This window comes from Dermacentor andersoni, chromosome 6 (genome assembly GCF_023375885.2).
Source record: "Dermacentor andersoni chromosome 6, qqDerAnde1_hic_scaffold, whole genome shotgun sequence".
Lineage (NCBI taxonomy): Eukaryota > Metazoa > Arthropoda > Arachnida > Ixodida > Ixodidae > Dermacentor > Dermacentor andersoni.
The window spans coordinates 23,133,779-23,143,398 of record NC_092819.1 but is presented as its reverse complement, the minus strand read 5'-3'; positions in this window follow the sequence as shown (position 1 = coordinate 23,143,398).

Genomic DNA, 9,620 nt, shown 5'->3' with positions numbered 1-9,620 from the left:
AGCGCTCGTGTTTGTCTCTATTCTTTGTCCGTGTTTTTTAGCGCGCGCTGTGTGTAATAATTATGTGGCTGACTACTGTTTCTTTTCTATTTACGTTGTTAGTTCGTAGATAATTGTATAATTTATGTTTACATTAACAATGGAAATACATCCCAGTGCAATACGCGTAGGTGCTCTTTCTCCGTTTGAAATACTGACTGGAGCAAGAGCCCTTGTCATTTAGCACTTGCTTCGCTTTCTTTTGTATTCGGAAAGAAAGAATAAAATTCTTCTTCGTCTAAAATTACTCAGGCGTTGCAGAATGTCATACTGTCATCATCTGCAATGCTTTCCAGAGTCATAAAAGATCTATACATGACACCAAATCCAAATTCAGTGTATATGGGGTGGCATGCCAAGTGTAATGTGTGTCGCACCTTTAACGTCCCTGACTTATTTAGAAACGGTGCAAGTAATTACTGAACCCTCGACCCGTTCCCCTACCTTCCCCTACCCCCTTTTCATGCGTTATACGAGGTACGCAGTTGGTTTTCCCGGTGAACTAAACGTTGGCAAAGGTCAAATTGCGTTGGTTAATTGCGGCATTTGCAATAACTTGTGTACTCAAGCACTCCGTACCCTTATGAAGTTGTTTTACGAATGGTGCTAAATTTCTACGCTTCCCTGGCATAACTAAAGATTCTACCGAGATCAAACTTAACGACAATGAGAGGACAACGATAGCAAACCAATACCTGAAGTAAAATGCGTACGGATAAAATACAGCGTTTGTAAAAAAATAATTTTAAGTGCTTGCACATGTCATACGGCCGTTATTAATCGTTTCTTAATGTCCCGGGAGAGCTGTACGTTACACGAAGTTTATATTAGGTGCCAATGGGGAGCTTAATTAGGAGCGTTGCTAATACTTACTGAACCTTCTTATTTTCCTTATCTTCACGCGTCATACGAGGTTCGTGGTAGGTTTTCCCTGTGTCCTCGGTGAACTAAGTGAACCACCTTGCTAATATTTATTCAATATAAGGGGCAGGTTATGAGCTATATAGACAAAGTTCAAGCCCGTTAGAGGGTCGTTTATATTTCGCATTCGATTCGGAAATTTCACAACACCGAACACCCCTAACATTAAGAAATTTCGATCGATAAAGCAGTATCAATGAGCGCACCTCAGTTCTGCGTAATAAAACAACAAATCACTACATAAAACGGGGTAATATGTATCTCTAAAGCGCACGGGCATCTTAAAATTTTCAACGGCTTGCCTGATTTTCTTCAATTTATTACACTAGGACCACCCATTCTTGACCCATTGCGTGTGTGCCACTGAATATACCTGGCTCATTTTTTACCATTCCTACGGAATTGATATGCGTATTTGTGACACAAGGTGTTTATCATTGTTAAATGCATATTTATAAGCATTATTTCCTATTTGTCTGTGCATACACCTCTCAGCACCACTCACTCTTTGCTCTACGAACATCACACTACTCATCGTGACATTGCCCCGTCGACGTGAAACAGAATTTGTACGCGTCGCATTTAGTTTCAAGTATAGTATTTATTAACCCACTTCACTAATGCTTTGTTTCACAAATATTTCAGTATTTCCGTTGAATCTGCGTAACGTTTTTTCTTCTTTTTGTTTACTGGCAGCCATCAAGAAGAACACGCATAGCTTTCCTTGTTGTTGTTGTTTTCTTCTTCTTCTTAAGTGCAGCTGAGAGGCACCATCAAGTTTCTGTGTAAAATAAGTTTGCACTGCTTTCTTTTAAATATTCGGTTATGCAAACCAACGTGAACTGGTTCGAACTGGTTTGAGCCGTTTTTTTTTTTTTTTCGCTCCGGAGTAAAATTGAACCGTTCTCGCTGAACCAGAACGAAAGTCGGAACAAAGAAGTTTCGGTTCGGCCCTCTGTATTTGCTTATGAGTGTGTTTTACGAACGGTGCAGAATAAGTTCTGCCCTATGGAAGGTGGAACTAAAAGTTGAAGAACGGTCAAGTTTCGGTAAAAACGGGGGAACATTATGGCCAGCGCACTCGCGAAGTAAAATCTGCGTGAATAAGATGCGCGGGTGAGGTTTCAAACGAGCGAGTCATGTGCGGGCGACGTTTTAATGCATGTGGTTTAGGTATACCTAGGGACCTGAAATTCTTATTCCAATTGCTCGAAAGAAACAGCTTCCCTGAAGAAAAAAAAAACTGGGTTTCGATTCTGTAAGGCTGCACAAATCTTCTGTGCTCTCCGTTCGGTCAAGAGCTAGACAGCATTGGGTATTAAGCATTGCGGCACCGAGGTTCTCTACAAACAACAGCTCCCGCAGTGTAGCGCCCACGCACATGCTCCCCGCGTAATCTTCCAGCAGCCTTCCCTACTTTCGCTCGTAATGATTACACACACTCCTTTCCTCTGTGCCTTCACATATCCTCCTCACACAAGAACGGCAATCGGTGTCACTCGTAGCAAAAGTGTCAGCCATCATTTCACACGAATGTATTTTCGCCGATGAAGTATAATAATAATAATAATAATAATAATAATAATAATAATAATAATAATAATAATAATAATAATATGTGACGAGAAAGAGCAAAGCCATCACCAGATCTCTCAAGCTGATGGAAATAAATGAAAGAAAAAAATTTAGGTAGGAAGGGGAGGCTGGGTGGCTTATTATGGGGTGAGGGAGAGAGAGAAAATACAAAGAAAGACAGGGAAGTTAAGCACATGAACGACTGGTTGGCTACCCTGCAGCGGGGAAAGGGGATGAGAGATTGAAAGAAATAAGGAAAATGTAAAAGAGGTCACGTGCACAGTGCGAGGAGAGAGAGGTGCGGCGAGCCTTACCTACCACCGCCGAATGCAAGATAGAAAATAAGTACAACGCGATAACAGCAGGAAGGAATAGGATTTATTGACAGGAAAGACAGAGAGGTCGACAACGCGATAAGATATCCACTGCCACTCTGACAACAACGTAACTGCGTTTGGGCGTACGGTAGGTACACTTTACCTGCCAATGCGTGTGAAATCGACAGGCCAGTTTGGGCCATGCATGTTCTAGACGCGGAAGAAGAGAAAGAAGTGCACACGACCCAGGCCACTGAGCCACGGAATGTCCGACGACGACGACTCCGACGAAGCGGAAAAGGAATCTGTCGGGTTCGCCTGGACTTCGCAGACGTGCCAGATACGCATCGTCGTTTTCCTGTTCGTGCTTTCGATTTTGCTGGGTGCTCTCACGGCGTACATCATCCTCCCCCGTCTGAAAGAAGACTGCAAAAAATACCACTTGAGAAAGCAGCTGTCCAAAAACAAGCGAGGTTTGGCGATCCCCGTGCGAAACCGTACCGGCAGAGGTGGCAGCGGCAAGTCACCGGCGACGAGCAACGGCGCGACCACCGTCTCCAGCCGCCTTTATAACCTGACGAGAAACAATGCTTCGTTTTCAAGCGATACCCGAGGTCTCTCTTCGGCAACTCCTCCAGATAAACGTACACGAAGTTCCCTAGATGACGCGGCTGGAGACTTGAGTGTCCTGCCCATCGACTTTCGTCCTGACAACGAAAGCGATAGCGAAGACGTCGTGGTTATTGTGGGATCGGATCGAACGCCGGTGATGGCTACCACTACCGCCGAGGTCACAGCGGAAGACGAGCTGAACTTCATTACCATGACCACATTAGGTGAGCTGTCGAAGTCCGCATCGCTCGAAAACGTTGACCAAAACGCAGTCCAGACTACGGCGACGGGTGCTTTACGAGATGATACCGAAAAATTCCGCCTCGAAGAGAACACTACAATGAGCAGGTATGCAGAAAGAAGCTCGGAAACAGCTTGGGCCGAAACATTTGTAGCTGCTTTGTCCACCAGCACCGCGGCCGCGACGTCATCTGATGTTTTGCCCTTAGGCAAGAACTATGGCGGTGGCTTTTCCGAAGCTGAGATCACTAGTGAATACTACCCACTAAGTGAAGCTCGAGCAACTGATAATGCCACGAATGTCTCGGTAGCAACTGGTCAGGACGCACCGGAAGACGAAAACAAACAGACAAGCGACGCAGACGTCATCAGCAGCTTCAGCGGCAGCGGAGCCTCTACATGGCCGAGTGAGTTTTTCGAGACCATCCTATTATCCAGCACTGCTCAGGTTATGCTATCCAGTGAGCAGTCTACTGCAACTAGCTCTTTCGGAGACGCCGTCGCGCTCAATGCCTCCAGAGGACTTGCCACACAAGGTGAAGCCGATAGTTCTAATGACGACACGAACGCCTCTGTGGCCAGCTCTGCAGGTACCGCAGCGTTAGATGAACGCCACGAGCCAAGTCAGGCGTCACTGGCCGGCGGCTTTGGAGACACTACCAGCGACACATCTGGAATCGCTTGGTTCAATACCACGCTGTCAGAAGTGACCGAATTGAACTCAATGATTGATTATTCTCCTTCGCGTGACAGCTATTCCATCAGTTTTGAAGAGCACAACACTGGCACCCTGGTGACAACTAGCGACATAACTGAAGACATGAGCCGACATTCGTCCCTCATCGCGATCGGCGGAAACTTGGACGGCACTACCACCGATTATCAAGCAACAATTCGAGACAGAACATCTATCGGCACAGCTAGCGACCCCTCAGACAATAACGCTGTCCACTTTCAGCAAGAGCTCTATTCTACAGTTACTGGACAAGAAACACCACTTCATAACGACACAGGAGGCTTGGGTCATTTACTTATAACTCAGGAGCGGAAGCTGTGCTTTTCTGAAAGTGAGGCGACGCCTTCTGAAAGCAGAGGGACGGTTGCAAATACAGGACCAGACGTTCCACTCACTTCAGTAGTCAGTGTCGCTCAACAAGAGAACGTGACGCCTGAAACTCACCTTCTTAACTTCACGAAATTCGACATCGACGCAAGCAGCAAGGGGAACCTTGAAAACGCCAGTGAATTCGGCACACATTATGTTAATACAATTATGGAGCCATCTTCACGGCCGAGTTATGTTGTACCTAGCCACATTAGCGAAGTGACGTCCACTGAGCGAAGTACTTTCGCCAACGCCGACGATGCTACAACCGGCAGAAGAGAGATGGCACAACATACATCGCTCGACAGCGAATATGACGATAGCACACAATTTGCATCAGTATCATCGTTAATCACGAAGCTAATATCTGACAAGCTGCCATTTGAAACGGCAACAGACGATGACGCTGTGAAGGAGACAGTCTCAGGAGCCGAATTTGACATCCCCGTCCGCCAAGCCAAATATGAGTCCGAAGCCACGGAGGCTGAAGACTACGACGATACAGTGATACCCGAAGTATCCCCTACGTTCCAGCGATTAAGCACAGCAGAGACGACTACTACCGCACATTCGACGGAAACGGACGCAGATGAAAATGTGGAAGCAAATGACATTACTAGCGGCATCTGGAAGGCCAAGGAAGCCTTGCAGCAAAGCCGACCGCTCCCAAACATTGAACGCCTGCGAAATCTGCAGAGGAATATGTTCCGAAATATTAATCGGCCAGCCACCGCTCAAGGCGCCATGCGACTCGTGCACAGATCAAACCGGCGTCGGGGTTTCACAGCGCGGCGTCACGCAAAGCACTTCGAGCGTACCTTCGCACCACAGGCCAAGATTCGCAGTTTGGAGGAGTGACCTTCCGCATGTGCGTCTTTGATCGCACCGATAGATTAACGCACAGATTTCGACAACTTGACTGCGCAGTGTGCGAACCCCTTTGCTAGTGAACTTGCGTTATCACGTTCGAGCATTTACACCGGTAAATTTCGCTATATATCATCAACACATTTCCAAAACGCGATTCTCGCTAACCACGCAGCTTGCGCGCACTTATTGCGATAATGTATTAGCCTGTTCCTTGAACACTGTACAACAGTAGGTTAGGTACAGCGCATAAAGCTCGAGTTTAAGGTTGGGCGAGGTCTTCGCCACAAAGTGCACTTTGCTTCGCCAAATCTGCGCTGCCAATGTGCATAGATCCAACCTGCGACATTCTAGAATCCGTCGCATGGTTTAACTGCCTCTACTGCGAACAAGTTAACGAAGCGAAGCTGCACGCATAACTCGCGGAAACGGTACTCTTACTTCACAACAAGCGCGCGCACACAAACTTTTTATTTAATGAAATTTTTCGATGCCATACTCGTCGCCATGCGTCGATTCCCTCTATACAGAGCAAGCAATAGGAACGTGCCACTACCGCGGTGTAAGCAAAGAGAACGACGTCTGCACGCGGCGTCACGTCACTGCATCTGTCCCGTCAAGGCGACGCCCTCTCCCTCGCCACTTCGCTCAACCATTTCGGATTTCCCGCGCAGCGCCGGCTGCTATACCAACGGGAGCTAAAACCAATAGAACCTTTTCTTTCTTGAAGTTGGGTCGTACCGCCGAGTATACAGGGTTTCCAAACTATCATGCACCAAGATTTAAAAATATGCAAGTGTCACATAGTCGGACAGAACCAAGGTAATCTTGTTTGCCATCGCTTGGAAGTACATACTCTGGCTATTTTGTGCATTCCGCCTAATTGCATAATCAGTGGCGGTTTAGCCAATGTATATAGGATATGGAGCAATTTCTGGAGCAGGAAAAATGTCGTTCTGGAGCAGCTTAGGAGCAGCTACATCAGCATTTTGGCGCAGTTTCGGGGCAGAAAATTTTGTCTTTTTGGAACACTTGCGGAGTAGTACAGCAGTAATCTATGGCCATTTGGCAAAGCTTGTTATTACTGTGCAAACCAGTAAGTGCTGCTCAACAGTAAAGCGAGACACAAAGCCAACAGCGACATATAACATTACAAATGCGCTAAAACAATTTGCGCCGTCAGGCACTGACAAAAAGTGATGGCAAATGTCTTATGTGCATTCCAAATGACCGACGCGCTTTGATATGCTTTACCGCACTAGACAAACTGTGTATTACGCCCAAGAACAAAGCTAGAAGCTCGACAAGAGACGATGCATGAACGGAGCCAAGATGCGATGCCTCCGCACGGTGTGTCGCAAACATGGTGATGGCGGTGGAGCGCAACGTTCGTACCATCCCGCACACAAACTTTCGTTGTGAGGCGGTTTGTCGGCTTCCCGTGTGTCGTGTGGCCTCTGTGAATAGATACCAGTCGATTCGGCGTGAAATTGCAACTTCTGCCGCCGATACCCGTGCGACCTTCCGAAGCGCTACCGATTAGGCCTAACGGCCAAGGCAGTGTGCCAGGGCGAAAATTGCATGTTGGCCGTTGGGACTCGCAAGGTTTCCATAAGCCCTCGCGGAAAGCTTGCCGCTATTATTTTCGTATGAGTGGCTAACCGACGATCGGTTCTGAGATCATGCATACGTGTGTTCAACAACCGTCCAAGCTGGCAACTACCGCAGTGGCGCATAGAAGTTTGCAGATTGACAAAAAGTTCCGAACTGCATTTGCAAACGCGTGAATCCGCGTGCGTGAACACAGGTATGTGATATGATCTGCGTGCCTTCCAGTGGCTAATCGGTCCTATACCTTCGAACATAGGCGCTGCTTTCGTCGTCGTTACCTATGTCGGCGTCAGGTATAGGAATTGCTACGATTGGAGTTGATGACCCGGACGACCCTTAATTTGTACCAAGGCGTGCCTCATAATCAGATTGTGGCTTCGCTGCGTAAAAACTCCAGAATTAAATATTCTTTTGTCCCGAAACCAATTGAGCGCGCTGGTAAGGCTGCGTGCAATGCATCGACCTCAGCCGAGTATTTTACCAAATATGTGAGAAATAGAGCAGTAGATAATCGAGTCGCGAATTGAATTATTTGACTACTCTCAACGTCCGATTTCCGACTCCCTAGGGGCCGTGAAAACGTCCGAAAAAAAAAAAAAACGAATCTATGCCTTAAACTTCACTGCCCCCAATGGCTCAAATCGCCACAGGCAGGTCCGAAACGGCTCTGAAAGCCTGCCAGTACACTTTTAGCCGTATCGGTGCTCTTACTGTAACAGGGGACGGCGGGTGAGCGCGTGTATAATTAAGGAATACATACTGTGCCCTGTGACAACTGCCCCTTCCCACTCTTGGTATGCTTCACCGAAACAATACTTCCCGTATGGTTCACCGCGTAACACTGCTGTATTGAGAAGAAGCCAACTTTCGGGAACCAGCATTATTCAACGCGTTGTGCTTTCCGAGTTTCGAAGCCATCGGCGAAGATTACAAAGGCGTAGTCGTGCTATTGCTAACAGCGGCGATTGTTTTAAGGGAGAAAAAATACACGGCACCGAACAGCAAGAACCTAGGCCTAGCGTTGCCGTGGTGGTGGCTACGGCTGCCAGCGGATCTGCGTGCGAGAGCGCCTGTTCGAGGCGGCAAAATAATCAAAATGGCGGCGGCGGTGGCTTCGATCAATGCCGTTTCGGACCTGCGGTCATTGCGAAAGTGCGGAAAATGGGCGGCAAAAGGTTTTTGCGTCCGAAATCGTACGTTATTATACACTGATTCTACGGGGTACCGAGACGGTGCCGCGAAGGCATCCGGAAAATCAGTCGTTGACTGTAGTTGCATAACGCTAATGAAAACATTGCATTGCAGCGAGAACGCGAAAATACCGCACTTTTGCGCAGTTGGACCAGCACTGCATAATTAGTATGAATCAACAAACTTCTCAGATATAATAATTAGATGAAAAAGTCAATGAGAAAATTGTAGACAAACATGAAAAACTCCCGATACAGCTTTCTGTTGCTGCATAAAACATTTTCCCGAGCGTGAAACAAGCCCGTGAATACATGCAAAGTGCCCCGAGTGGCCAGTCGCACGGCAAATTTGCGTGTACTCGCGGGTTTCTTTCACGCTTGGAAAAACGCGTTTATGTATAGCGTATTGAGCAAAAGAAAGCTGCATTGGAAGTTTTTCATCTTACCTACAATTTTCATTGGCACCTTTAATTTAATTAAAATATTAGAGAAGTTGATGAATTAAGGCTAATGTAATTAGGCATAATGCAAAAAATAATCTATCTCCAAGCAACAGCTGACATTACATTGGTTCTGCCCAGCTACGTGGCATTTGCATATTTTTAAATCTTGATGCATGATAGTTGGGACATCCTGTATATATCTTAGACCATGGCCACGACCAACTGGGGAGAGGGGGGATGCAAGATGAGAAAGGTCCTGAGTAGGGGCGGGGGCGCCCTTGCAGATACAATCTATAGGGTCAGCTTTATGGCGCTCCAGAAGAAGGGGGCAGCCACCCCTGTCAAGCCACACTCAATCAGCACCGCCGGAGCCCGAACAACAGCAATATTCTAGGTGTTGGCCAGGACAGTGTTCCTGCTGAGCAGCTGTGGACAATACCATACCGTGGTGCATACACTTGTCGGAGAAGAATGGTCAATAAATGACAAGCTAAATTTAACTATTTCATTGGGAGCTGGCAAACGACGATTTCTCGTCACTCTTATCCCATGCACCATCAAGGTGCGACGCCGGCGTGGAGGGCAGAAATAGGAGAGGCCTTGATGTCATGCTTTCGATGCCAGAAATACAGCCACGTTGGTGTGCCATCTCCCTTTACACCTCCAATCAGCTTGCCAGAGCAGAAAGGTGTGAATTTTG